At 41.1% G+C, this 14607-nt stretch overlaps 1 protein-coding gene across 1 annotated transcript in view; it reads left to right on the plus strand.

Annotated features, from left to right (window-relative positions):
* Positions 1-2389: 2389 nt before the first annotated feature.
* The window catches only part of LOC145353813 (E3 ubiquitin-protein ligase Itchy-like), an 85665-nt gene continuing 73447 nt past the window's right edge, over positions 2390-14607 (plus strand). The window contains exon 1 of the mRNA XM_080204641.1: positions 2390-2539. The gene's annotated coding sequence lies outside the window, so the exon portion shown is untranslated. The remainder of the gene's footprint in view (positions 2540-14607) is intronic.

Genomic DNA, 14607 nt, shown 5'->3' on the forward strand with positions numbered 1-14607 from the left:
AGTGAACCTTCCTGGTTTGAATTTTTATAAAAGCTTGGCTGTTAACCATTCCTTGCTGCATTCTCTATGGCAATGTCTCAAGGTCAACTTGTCAACCACCAGCACTCTTTTCATAGAATGACAACAGTGCAGAATGGGCCATTCGGCCTACCAAGTCTGCACCAACTCTCTCTCTCTGACAAAATTATCTTATCCAGGTCATTTTCCCCACCCCATCTCAGATTGTTGTTTCCCTTGCTCAGTAATCATGTGAATTGTCCCAGTGACCGCAACATCTTCTTTCAGGCTCTGTTCTGCCAAACCATTTTCAATAGTTATATTGAAACATTATCATTCAATTATGCAGTTTATAAAAATGGAGCAATTACGGTTCTAGCTCTGGCAGAGGATCACTCTGAGTCGAAACGTTGGTTCTGTTCTCTCTTCACAGATGATGTTAGACCTGCTGAGATTTTCTGTCTTTTTTTTAAACTCCATCCTTAAAGTTGCAAAGCTAATGCTCAAAGTGGACCAGGCAAACCCAAATCCATTCCCTGCTTGCTCCAAAAAACCAAATTCAAAAATCCAACTGAATCCAATTCAAGGTCCCCTGGAGAAAGACAAACAAGCTTCAAGCTGACAAGATGAGGCATTGCAACCTATCTTGGGGCTTGATCTAATGCATGCTCTTTAACCAAAAGGCCAAAAAGTGGTAGTGTCTTGATTCTAGTCCACCTGTCAAAAAATAAATGGATAGGACAGGGCGGGAGGTTGGAGGGGATGGGGGACTGGCGGGACAGGGGGTTGGTGGTGAGGTTTGGACTGAGAGGAAGTTTGTGGTGAGGGTAGGTTGGGCGGTGAGGGGAGGTTTCAGTTTGGAGGTAAAAGTAGGCTGGAGGAGAGGTTTGGACTGAGGGGAAGGCTGGTGGTGAGGAGAGGTTGGCGGTGAGGGGAGGTTTCAGGTGAAGATAGATTGGAGGTAAGGGTAGGTTGGAGGAAAGGTTTGGACTGAGGGGAAGGCTGGTGATGAGGGGAGGTTTGAGGTGAGGAGAGGTTGATGGTGAGGTGAGCAGAGGTTAGTAATGAGGGGAGGTTCCAGGTGACAGGAGGATGGTAGTGAGGGGAGGTTTCAGTTGAGCAGAGTTGGTAGTAAGGAGAGGTTTCAGGAGAAGGGAGGATGATAGTGAGGGGACATTTCAGGTGAGTGGAGGTTGGTAGTGAGGGGAGGTTTCAGGTTAATAGAGGAAGTTGGTAGTGAGGGGAGGATTCAGGTTAATAGAGGAAGCTAGTCCTCTTTTAAGGTCAAACCAATTAAACAAATTCAAACTAAATTAGGACAAAGTAAAAGGGGCAGCTTCCCAAAAGGAAGGGGAACAGCCCGAACAAAAACAAAAGTACAAAGGAAACTTAAGACACATCAAATTAAAATGTAATTATTTGGGTCAATAATGCACCCCATCCCCTGCGGTGCCCAACAAACACGAAAGGTGTCAACTGCGCCCGCGGACACCGCATACTCCTTCTCCAGGGAGGCTTGGCCATGAACGTAGCCGCGGTAGAGGAGCAGACAGTCAGGATGGATGGCCCCCTCGATTGCCCTCTGCCTGCAGCTGTAAATGGCGGGTTTCGCCAGGCCCAGAAGCAGGTTCACGAGGAGGTCGCCATCCCGAGGGGAGGAGGTTGGTGGTGAGGGGAGGAGGTTGGTGGTGAGGGGAGGAGGTTGGTGGTGAGGGGAGTTTCAGGTGAGTAAAGGAGGTTGGTAGTGAGGGGAAATTTCAGGTGAGCGGAGGAGGTTGGTAGTGAGGGGAAATTTCAGGTGAGTGGAGGAGGTTGGTAGTGAGGGGAGTTTCAGGTGAGTAAAGGAGGTTGGTAGTGAGGGGAAATTTCAGGTGAGTGGAGGAGGTTGGTAGTGAGGGGAGTTTCAGGTGAGTGAAGGAAGTTGGTAGTGAGGGGAAATTTCAGGTGAGCGGAGGAGGTTGGTAGTGAGGGGAAATGTCAGGTGAGCGGAAGAGGTTGGTAGTGAGGGGAAATTTCAGGTGAGCGGAGGAGGTTGGTAGTGAGGGGAAATGTCAGGTGAGCGGAAGAGGTTGGTAGTGAGGGGAAATTTCAGGTGAGTGGAGGAGGTTGGCGGTGACGACCCAGCCGCCCTCACCTATTTGACGGAGCGGTCTCCAACGGCTATCTGCGGCGGCATCATTGCCTCCGCTCTGATTGACGCGCACATCAGCCAATGGGCTGCGTCTCTGCTCTGATTGACGTACAGGACATCCTATCGGCTGCGCCTCCACCCTGATTGACGTGCAGATCAGCCAATGGGTAGCGTGTCCACCCCCTCCCTCGCGGGACAGTCGGTTTCCATGACGTCGGGCGGCCAATCGGGCGGCCACGGGCCTCGGGTCACGTGAGCGGGCGCTGCAAGATGGCGTCGGAGGTGGCAGTGGCGGAGAGGAGTTTGCGGCTGTCCTTGTGAGGCGGGTGTGCGGTGCTCTGCTTAGCTCAGCCCAGCCAGCGGCGGGGGTAGGAGGAGAAGGAGGCCCCCCCCCGAGCTTTTACACCCTCAGTAAGGATTTTTTTCTCTCCTTTGTAAGGCCATCTATTAAAATATTTATTTATTTAAATGTGTGTGTGTGTGTGTGTAGGTTTGAGAGGGGGTGGGGTTAGGCGGCGGCTGGATGGTCTGCTCCCCGGGGCTTTGTCGCCGAATGGCGGGGCTGGGGTTAGGGGGGAAGGGAGGTAGTCTCCTCTTCCAGTCTCCCCCTCCCGCTGCTCTGACTACCCTTGTGTACCATCGTGCCTTACCTCCAGAGTTTAAATCGCCCAATAACTTGTGACAGGGCTGAGCTTTTATTATTTGAAACTAATTAAAATAAGATTGTGGATGGTCACAAATAAAAGTTTCAGGCTCGGAGAACTTTGCAGAGTCGTGCGCCCCCACCACCCCCCCCCCCTTTGTTTCTTTTGGAAGGACTCTCTCTCTCTGATGTTAGTGCTGGGTTTGTAAGGACTTGATCCATATCGCATTCCCCCAGACGCGCCCCTGGGACATTTTATTGTAAAAAGTCTGACAACACCAGGTTTTAGTCCAACCTATTTATTTGATTTATTGTGACAGTTTTACGCAGATAGTTGCTTCAGCTCCTCCCCAGTTTGTTGGAGAGGTTGGCTTCCAAAGCTCATTTGCTTTGGGGGGCTTTTGGACCATCAGTTGTACTGTTTATTAGGACTGATCTTTTGAAATTTATGGGAGCATACTTTTATCTTGGATGGCGGTACTGATCCAAGTACTTTGTGATATGTAATAGGAGTAGGATTTGGCCCATTCTGCCTGTTCTCCCGTTTAGTAAGATCATGACCTATCTGGTTGTGCCCTTATCTCCACTGTCACTTCCCTGTAAACTTTAATTTTGCTGTTGATTGAAAAAATTGTTGCCCTCAGCTGTGAATAATTCAATGACCCACCCTTGACTATTATCTGGATAAGAGTATTTCAAAGATTAGTGAACGTCAAGAGAAGAAAAATCGTGTTCTCTCTTTTAAATGGAAGACCCTTTTTTAAACTGCACCTTCCCCTGTTCTAGATTCCTCCACGAAAGGCAACATTCCCAGCATCCATCACAGCAAGCTCCCTAAAAATCTTATGTTTCAATAAGATTGCTGTTGGTTTTTCTAAATTCCAATGAGTACAGGCCCACATGTGCAACTTTCACCTTAAGACAACTACTTCAGCCTAGGAATCAACCTTGTCAACCTGATCTATATCACTTCCAGTGCTAGTAGAATTCTTCAAGTACGGCTAAAACTGTACATCATACTCTAGGTGCTGTGTCACAGCTGTTGCAAGACTTCCCTACTTTTATACTCCAACTCCCTTCCAATGAAGTTGTTATGTTAATGTCCTTTTTAATGTCATTGTTCCTGTGAGATGCTGTGAAATTTTATAATTTTAAAAGCATGTTGCAGTGATGAACTGATTATCATACAGGTTTATTAACTTTTTAATGCATATTTACACTTTACTGGATACAAAATTGCCATAGTTGCTGACCTTGCACTGCATGAATTCACATTGTACAAGGTTATTATTTCTGCTTCAGGCTAGCAGCTTGAGGTCAACATGTGTTTATATATTAGCCTTACTTGTGCAATTTAGTATAGTAGGAAAGAGAAAACATATTTTCATAGCATCCCTCACGTCCTCGGGATAACCCAAAATGCTTCATAGTCAAAGCATGCCTTTTGAAATTTGCCACATTTATCTGCAAACCAGTGGTTAATGTGCAAGGTCCCATGAATAGCAAATGAGATAAATAAGGTGGTTTGTTTTGGTGGTGTCATTTTGAGGGATCACTGCTGACTAAGTCACTAGGAGAGTTCACAAACTGTTTTCAAAAAGTGCCTTGGCATCTTTTATATGCAATTGATCATGTAAACAGGGCTATCAATTCATCCAAAAGATTGAGCATTTAATTTTATTGATACTGTTTTCCCAAACTGACTATTAATTTATCCTTTTTATTCTGGTTCCATTAGTTCTTGAATAATTACTCGCGAATGTAAGACTGTATTTTTTAATTCTGTTGTTGGAGTTGTTGAATCATGTGATGTTTAGCCCATCATCTCTGGGTAGAAACCTCAACTTTTATTGGATTGCTGTGGAACATTATTTGTTAATAATGCATCCAGGTAGACAATGCTGCTATATTTACGAAATACCCTTTAATGTACTGCGGGATAAATTGTGTTCCTTTAGAGTGACAATGAATATGTGCAACTTTGCTGACGTCCATTGGCTGTAATGTTTTGCCTGTTGACAAAATATAATCAGTATCTGTGTGAAAATCAGGACGTGTGTGTGAATGTAAACAAAGTGCCCAAAAATTCTTGTGAATTTATGGTCACAGAACTTTTTTAAAAGAACAAAAACGTTGTTGCCATAATAGTTTAGTTTGATCTTTGTGAAAGGAGGTGACATGTTTCTTCTACTGTTACCTGTCGAGAACAAGATTTTTGAATTTTACCTTATATGCATCTAGCAGATTGTGGTTCTCCCCAGTTGATGTTTATATTTGCAGCGCTGTAACAGACTTATTTCGCCTCTGGAATTCCTTGGTACACTTCTACATTGATAGGTTATTGACTTGACACAGCGTGCTGGGAGTACCAGAGGCTGCCTTACAATTAGCTTCTGCCTTTCACCCTGTCTGGCTTTGATGGGTCTAGACTGCATTGTGCTCCTGCTAACAAAGTTGTCAGGTCATAGCACTCAAGCCTTCCTCCATGTTAAAAGACAGGCCAAAAGGAAGAAATTGGATGAGAAAACCTTTGGTTTTGTTCGGGCTATGCAACATTGAGAGCAATATAAAGTGATTAGTCAGTTCTTCAAAACACATTGGACTCTAAAATATATCGGCTTAACTTTTAACAACAAAGCTGACCTTTTGAGACATTCAGATTGCCACACACTCTGAATAAAGCTCAAATGATTCTACATTCACTGAATAGAGAGATAATGTAGCTATCTTGAGAATAATGTCTGTTTTTATATCTGTTCTAATAACTGTAGTATGTGGAACAAGTCAGAATTTCAATAATATCACAAAATACCTGAAAGAGTTATGAATATTTTCTAATTACAACATGTTTTAAATCTTTAGAATACAGTTTGCTGTGTGTTATGCTTGTGTTATCTGGAGATGCAGATCTCTGGGGCATTCTGTTCTGTTTTGCCCTGGTGACCAGCGAGGAAAGTCAACCTCTTAGCTCATATCATACATTTTCGTTATAGCTCTGTTGTGGATGTATGTGAAACCAGAGTGCCATTAGGCAGCTTTTATTTGATAGCATTTTGCTGTATTATAGTTAAAATATAACTCTGTCATTGTTCTGGTGAATCCCCCATTACATTCTCATTGATTTTAGTATACTTTCTATTATGGGGTTTCCATAACTGCTGTACATAAATTTATCATGATTTCTTTTAAGTTGTGCAGCAGTTAGAGAATGAGTCTTATCTATGGCTCTAAATTCATTTGCACTTGTAGTGAATTATGTATTTGAACTCCAAGGTTGTTATTGATGATCTTTAATGGCTCTTGTTCCTTTAATTTGTAGTTCAATCTTTTTTTGCAATCTTCACCTCTTGGAATAGTTTGAGATTGCTGCTAAATTTTGTCCTGACTTCCCATCCTGATTAGCTGTGTCATGCAAAAGAGAAAAGTCATTGACCGTCATTCTGCCCAGACTGACACTAATGTTACCCTCTGCAGTGCCTCAAACATTGGTGTTTGGAGTTCTGTGTGCAAGATCTTATGTGGATGTTTGCGAAGGACAACCTTGTTGTGACGCTCCCCTCTGATTGTGGAGGCCCGCACTTGAATAACATTACTAGAAGTAGTGCACCTGTGGGACCATACACAAGCTGAAAGTGAACTTTTTTTAGCAGCGTTGATGAGTAAAAGCATTAAAAAAAATTACGTAACTGATTGAGAACTACTGCCTTAAGCTCAATTTCAAATTGCAAATCGCTCATGCAAAACTGCAGTCTGCGGCCTTATGACAGAATCAGAGCAGAGCCCTCACCCCACCACACACACGTGACTGTACCCAACCACAGTGACTCCTGTGTGCATGATGTGAATTGTCATATAGTTTTATAAGCAAAATCTTTGTGACTGGTGCAACATGTGACTGCAAGATCAAATTTTCAACGCTTGAGGTTGAAAGGAAAGAGGAGGATCTGGTTAAATTGGAGTCCAACATGGACTGAAGCTCTCCAGTTTGGAACTAGACATCACTTATTGGGGTCTCGTCAAAAGCCATGCTGTTCTTCCCATTGTTTCTGAGCTTTTGTATGAGGGATGACAAGGCCTTTGACAAGGTATGGTAGGTTGCTGCATAAGGTTAAATCTCACGGGATCCAGGGTGAGGTAGCCAATTGGATAAAATATTGGTTTGATGACAGAAGACAGAGTGTTGTTTTCAAACTGGAGGTTTGTGACCAGCGACTGGTGTACCTCAGGGATTGGTGCTGGGTCCACTGTTATTTGTTATTTATATTAATGATTTGGATGAGAATTTAAGAGGCATGGTTAATTTGCAGATGACACCAAGATTGGCATAGTGGACAGTCAAGGAAGTTATCTAGGATTGCAACGGGATCTTGATTGATTGGACCAATTCAATTAATGCATGGTGGAAGGAGTTTTATTTAGATAAATGTGAAGTGATGCATTTTGGTAGATTGAGCGTACTCAGTTAATAGGGCATTGGGAAGAGTTATAGAACAAAGAGATCTAGGAGTGCAGGTTCATAGCTCCTTGAAATGGAGTCGCAGGTGGACAGGGTGGTCAAGAAGATATTCGGCATGTTTGGTTTCATTGGTCAGAACATTGAATACGGGAGTTGTGACGCCTTGTTGAAGTTGTACAAGACTTTGGTAAGGCCACATTGGAATACACTACATTTCTGGTCACCCTATTATAGAAAGATATTATTAAATAGAAAGAGTACAGAAAAGATTTACTAAGGTGCTACTGGGACTTGATGTTTTGAATTATAAAAAGATATACTGGGACTTTTTTCTCTGGAGAGTAGGTGGCTTTGGGGTGATCTTACAGAGGTCTATAAAATAATGAGGGACATAGACAAGATAGATGGTCAATGTCTTTTCCCAAAGGTCGGGGAGTCTAATACTAGGGGGCGTAGATTTAAGGTGAGGGGGAGAGATAGAAAAGGATCCCGAAGGAAAATTTTTTCACGCACACTGGTGAGGGTCTGGAACAATCTGCCAGAGTTAGTAGTAGAGGGGGGTACAATTTTGTCTTTTAAAAAGTGTTTGGACAATTACATGGGTAAGATGGGTATAAAGGGATATGGGCCAAACACAGGCAATTGGAGCAAGGTTAGTAGTTAAAAACTGAGCAATATGGACAAGTTGGGCCGAAGGGCCTGTACCCATGCTGCAAACTCCTGACTATAAAGTTGGGGTAGGACCAGTTGGTTGTCTTGGTATTTTTGCCCTATTTTTGTCCCATTTTTGTGGACAAAAATGTTTTGAGTGCTACTTCTTCAAGGAGCCATTTATATGCATTTGCCAAGGAATCATGAACATAGTTAATTTGTGGATTGTATCAAAACAATCACTTAATGTCGTTTATATATTGAATACAAGTTGTCATCAGTTGACACCTAGCATTGTTGGAACTTTGTAGCTATGGATTTGGAGCCAAACCCCACCGCTTATTCCCAGACTTATCCTTTAATCTATTGGAAACATTAGTTCTGACTGGAGTTAACATGCAAATGGAGAATGCTGCAAAATCTCTCCAGATCTGACAGCATCGGTAGGGAGAGAGAACTGAGTTAATGTTTTGAGTCCTTTTGTCCCCAAAGCATGGGTTTTTTAACAGGAAAATGCTCTAACTTTGTGTTTAAAAATTAGAAACCATTTGTCATGAACAAGATGAGGCCTTTGAGCCTGTTTGCCATTCAGTAAGATCATGGCTGACCTGTGACCTAAATCCATTTACCTAGCTTTTCTCCACAGGCTCCAAATTAGAGAGAGAGCTTTGGAGAGCAGACTTTTATGTGAATAGGGGCTCAGGAGAACCTCTGGTAGTCAAAGGGGTGGAGAAGCCCTGAAGATCTGAGAAGGCAGCTGAAGGTTGACGACTCTGTACTACAAGCCTGTGAACCACTAGTGTTCTGTGCGGCAAGGCCAAAGAGCTGAAATTGTGTTTGTGTATTGGTGTTTGAGTGTACTCTGGAACTCCAGGGGACATGAATCTTGGAAGACAAGATTGAAACCTTGTAAAGTGGGCCATTGTTGAAGCCATCCAATTGGAGCAATCTTTGGAGAGAATTCCAAAATAAGATCTCCTAAGGTGAAGACAGGAAACCCTTGTAAGGGACAGAGTTTTACTGAGATTGGTTGACTCTCTGGCGGGGTGGTGGTTGAGAAATCCTGGAATCCGTTTTGATCACGTTCATTTATTGTGTGGTGTGTTTGATCACAGATCTTTTTAATTGATGAACGTATAGAATAAATATTGTAAATTATTTTCTTTCTGACCTTGTCTAGTAAAGTTTACTATTGTTTATCCAAAACTCCTGGAGTCTTACGACTTTCTTCAGTAAGCAAGTATCTTGAATATCAAACTTGTCTATTTTAAACAAGAAATTATCAGCCCTTGACTGGATTCTGCCAACAATTTGGGAATCTGGCCAAGGATCATAACTTCTAGATTCCAGGGAATCGTGCCCTAATCTGCATAATCTCTCATTTAACCCGATTAAATCTATGCTGTACTCCCTCCAACATTAATGTGATGTGACTCCCAGAACTAGTTGCAGCACTCTGGCTAAAGTCCAACCAGGGCGTTGTATATCTGTCCCATGACTTCTACCGCTTATATTGTATCCCTGTAGAGATAAAGGCCGTATTCAGTTAGTCTTTTATATTCCTTTTTGTATCTGTTCGTGACATTCTAATGATCTGTGTACCTGATCTCCTCTTTGTTGAATTGTACTGTCCTCCCATCTGAAGACTCACAACAGATAAGTAGTAAATGTGGATCATTAACAACACTATAAAGCCAATGAGAGACACCTGGACCCCAAGTCTCCTTGAACTATTACTATGTCTAACTTTACCCCATTTCAAACGTACCCTGTTCTATCCTTTTCAGGACCAAAGTGGATGACCTCACATTTGCTTTGAAATCATTTACCTCAATTTTGTCCTTTCATTTAATCTATCAATTTTGTCCCTCTATAATTCACTTCCGTCTGCAGCACTTACAATGCTATCTATCTTGATGTCATCAACACTTAGATACGTGGATTTATATTCCATCATCTAAGCTATTGGGTACAGTGAATAGTTGAGGCTATAACAGGGATGCTTGTGGGACACCACTTGTCACATCCAACCAGTTAGAGAATCTGCCCATTAACCTACCCTCTTGTCTTTTTCTGTTCAGCCAATTTCCTGACCAGGTCAACAATTTGCCTACAACTTAAGCTAACAGTCTTTTATGAGGGACTTCATCAGTTGTCTTGTGGAAGTTCATACAAATAACATCCAAAAACACTGTCCTGTCCACTTCAAGTACAACTTCAAAAAATTTCAAGCTGGCAAGTTTTTTTTTATCACGTGCCCTTTAGAATATTGCCTGTCTCATTGCCTGATCAGCTGAAAATTTTCAAGGTGTTTAGTCACCCTAACTCTTAATATGGACTTTAGTAATTTCTTGGCAACAGAAATGAAGCTAACTGGCCTCTAATTCCTCAGTTTCTCTGTGTTAATGCTCTTAAATAGTGGAGTGGCCTGCACAGTTTTCCAATACAAGGGAATGATCCGTACATCAAGAGGAGCTTGGAAATTTATAGTTTGAGCATTTGCACTGTTTGCAAGTTAAAATACTGGAAATCATCTGCTTTTGCGGGTTAGGCACTTTTTAGTGCTATTATTGTCTTTGCTGTTATTTTGCTTGCATTAATTTTGATGAATCCTTTAATTTTACCATATTAAAAATGGGTTAATTTTGAAAGATTATCAGGACCTGCATATTTCCATCTTTAATATACAGAGAGTCAAAATAAGTATCTGCTTGTAGTGCACATTATTCAACTTGTATTCCTGTGACATCACAAATACAGCATCTAGCATGCCTGGAATGAGATAGAAACTTCCGGAAGTGTAGTGGAGAACATGCTCCTGTCCACGTCAACAGGAATGAAGTGGAAATGGTCGAGAGTTTCCAGGCATCCAGAACACCACCAATCTGTCCTGATTACTCTATGCTGATGCTATTTGTTAAAAGAAAACCACCAACACTTCTACTTTGTCAGGAGGCTTAGGAAATTTGGCATGTCTGCTACTCACCAACTTCTACAGATGCACCATAGAAAGCTTGGTTTGGCTTCTGCTCCGTCCAAGACCACAAGAAGCTACGAAAGGTTGAACCAGTGCATCAAGCAAACCAGCCTCCCATTCATCAACTCCGTCTACAAACCCACTGCCTCGGAAAGGCAGCCAGCATAATTAAGGTCCCCAAGCTTCCCAGACACGCTCTCTTCCACCTTCTTCCGTCGGAAAAAAGATGCAAAAGCCTTAGATCATGTACCAACCGACTCGTGACCAGCTTCTTCCCTGCTGCTATCAGACTTATGAGTGGACCAATCTTGCACTAAGCTGGGCTTTCTCTACACCCTAGCTATGACTAACACTACATTCTGCACTCTCCTTTTCTATGTAGGATATGCTTTGTATAGCGCGAAAGAAACAATATCTTCCACTGTATACTAGTATATTGTCAAATCAAAGTTGTTCAGTAGATTTGTTTTATATCTTTAATGTAAATTATTTACAGTTGATTGTGGACTTTTGGTGTTGAGTTGCATAAATAGCTGTGCTCCAAATTAATTTCACTTTGAGTCAGTTGTCTTTGTTTTCTGTTGTGCTGCTGTTTCCTTTTGCAGAATATTGCTTGTCACTTCACTTGTGTGTATTTAAAATGTTGATCCTGTAAACTTTGTATTAAATATTTATGCATTTTTCCAAGTCCATTATGTCTCATCTGCTGTGAACAGGATCTTGACGTCTTACTGAGAAAGTGGGCAGATTGTGCCATAGTAGCTTGCCTCAGGAAACACTCAAACCACCGATTATGACTTTGTTCCTCTGATTTTTGTTTTTTCTTTTTACAAGAAAACGCAGATGCTTGTACCACTGCATTGTACCCTTAAAATATTATACCTCTGATAAATTTGGGCCCTTGATATGTTTCAGGTTCTACAATGTTACAAAATAATAATGCTGTTTTAAAGGTATGTTGCCATCGTTCTTGTGTGATGCAAATGAACAACCACTGAATATTTCAGAAAACAGTCACATTGGTGAAATTGCTATTTGTACTTTTGTTGCAAAGGTGATATTGGCGCAAGTTGCATATGACTCTTGCCTATACTTAGCACACGGAGGAATGTTACCTCTGTTGCAAGTTATTTCATTGCCATGGCAATGTATTTTGGACACAAGATTTCTCTACATTGAGTTATTGAAAGTATCTGCAGAAAATTTGTTGCTGGTTAGGTGGATTGGCCATGCTAAAATCTCCCTCAGTGTACCTAAACAGGCGTTGGAGGATGGCTACTAGGGGATTTTCACAATAACTTCATTGCAATGTTAATATAAGCCTACTTGTGACTTAAAAAGTTAAAGTTTATTTATTACCTTTTTTTAACATTGCGAACTTCATTTCCATATTGGGAGAAAACCCTTTTACCCAGTCTCAGTACTGTTGTGTGGGCTATAGAGTGTGGCTGAAGTATATAAATTACTGTTGGTCTAAGGACAAGTCATCTTTCTGAAACCTGTAGCTGTTGACTGTCTTGGAAGGGTTACCAGATAAAACATGGCTGCTTTTAAGAGTCATTCTGGAAAGCAAAAACTTAAACTAATAATTCATATGTCCTGGTCAATATTTATTCCTGAACTAACATTGCTAAAATGAATTACCTACTTATTATCATGCTGCTATTTATAGAATATCGCTGTGTGCAAATTGGCTACTAAGTTTCATACATTGCAACAGAGATTACATGACAAAAAAGTATTTATTTGGCTCTAAAATACTTTGAGGAATCTTGAGGTTGTTAAAAAGCACAATATAATTATTCATCTTAAAATTATCTTCTAAAATCAGATGTTGTTTTCTTATTTCAAAAACTTGTTTTCTTCCTCAGTTTTCTTATTCCCAAAGGGCATGACTCTTCTTTATTTCTACTTTTATGTGTGGCGTTAATAGCTTTTTTTAAAAAAAGAGCTTCCTTAAGTGTATTCAGCTGCCAAGGCTCTTAATTCTCTCCCTAAACCTCTTTTTTTAACCTCCTTTCATGAAAGCTCCTTTTAAAAACTACTACTTTGACCAAGCCCAATTATTTCTCTATGACTTTGTGTCAAGTTTTACTTTATAACACTCCAGTAAAGCATCTTGTGATGTTTTATTAAATGAAAAGTGCTATATGAATGCAAGTTATTGCTGATATGACAGTGGTATTTTTGTAATAGCTCTTAGTTTATGACTCACTTATTAAGAATCTGGGTTACAAGAAAAGTTGCTGACATCAGAACTTTATAACCTTCTATTGACAGCATAGAGCTTGGTTGCTGGCAGAGTGGCATTTATAGGAAATCAGAACTGCTTGGTAGTTTTGCTTTGACTCAAACCCAGAGTGAGAGTTTATTGTTTGAATTCAAATGTTGCAGGCCTTCCCATATGTCAAGAAAAACTATGGTACAAGGTGACAGTTGACAGATAAGATTTGTTTCTTACAAGTTCTGTTTTTGCTGAAGGTTTTAAAAGTTTCAGGAAGGTGTCGAGTTGAATGAATAATGATCCTGGAATTTTTTTACTACCATTTGCATTTGTGCAATGTCGCTCTTGCATAAGAATGGTTGTGAAGAGGAACAGAACCCTAGAGATTTATAAGACATGGAGGCTAATTGAAAAGAAATATTAAAGTTATTGAAGGAAGCAAAGTAGTCTTAGAATCAATGTAAGAATAAAGACATTGTTGCTTTAAAAAAAGCCTCTGGATCAAAGAAGGTGGAGGCAAGTTGTCGGATAGAATCAGTGGAAAAAAGGATATAGATCTGCCAAAGATTGCTGGTCCAAGTTGGATCAAGACTGCAAACCTTAAAACCGATTACTTGGAGGGCTGTGAAGTACAGCAAGGAAATAGATGCCAGGCAGTGATGACATTCATTGTGGGAGAGAACCTGGCCTGAATGATTCTGATTTGACTGGTGTTTGTGCGAATTGGAGAAGATGTTGATCAGAATATTCAAGAAGTTGCTTCTTAGCCTTGGATGCCTGGCTTAAGATTTTTGGCAACAAGAGAACGATGGGGAGGGATGCCTGTTTCAACCTGAACAGGCAGTCAACGAGACTAATGTTTGTGGGTGTTACTCTGAATCGAAGAATTCTTCCATTGTGTCAAAAGAACATTTAGTAATTCCATGATTTAATGTTGAGATTAAGTCATAAAATGCAATAACAGCTGTAGAATTGATGGTAATGGTTGCTTTTCTGGATGGTGCCACTGAACGGTAGTATATAGGTGAGGAGGGTCTATGGATAAATACATCAGATTTCACAGATGCCTCTGGCCTATTATGTATTACACTGAGACAAATAGGAATTGTTGTGCCGGTAGACCATGGCATGAAACGGTGCAAGAGTATGGAGTAGTTGATACCTATTGAGAGGTCAAGATGGAGCAAAATGCTGCAAGCACAGACACAAACCCATTATAGCTGATTTTGATCAGGACAATTTTGTTACTATATCTGGGTGGTAAGCCGATTTGAGGAGACCACAAAGCATTGGGAGTGGCAAACGTGAATTTAGTTATTCATTTGCCAAGTGAAAGAGCAAGGTGGCAACTTGATAAGCACAGCTCGTGGGTTTTTGTGGAGATTGGAGACGTTGCTGAAAGAATGTTGATAAATTGATGTAAGATAGCATAAGGCTAGGAATAGGGGCACAGCGTTAAAATATCAGCACAATCATTGGCATTGCTGCCTCACAGACCAGGGATTGGAGTTTATTCCAGCCTTGGGTG

Source organism: Carcharhinus amblyrhynchos, chromosome 16 (assembly GCF_965287045.1).
Source record: "Carcharhinus amblyrhynchos chromosome 16, sCarAmb.v2.hapA, whole genome shotgun sequence".
Taxonomy (NCBI): domain Eukaryota; kingdom Metazoa; phylum Chordata; class Chondrichthyes; order Carcharhiniformes; family Carcharhinidae; genus Carcharhinus; species Carcharhinus amblyrhynchos.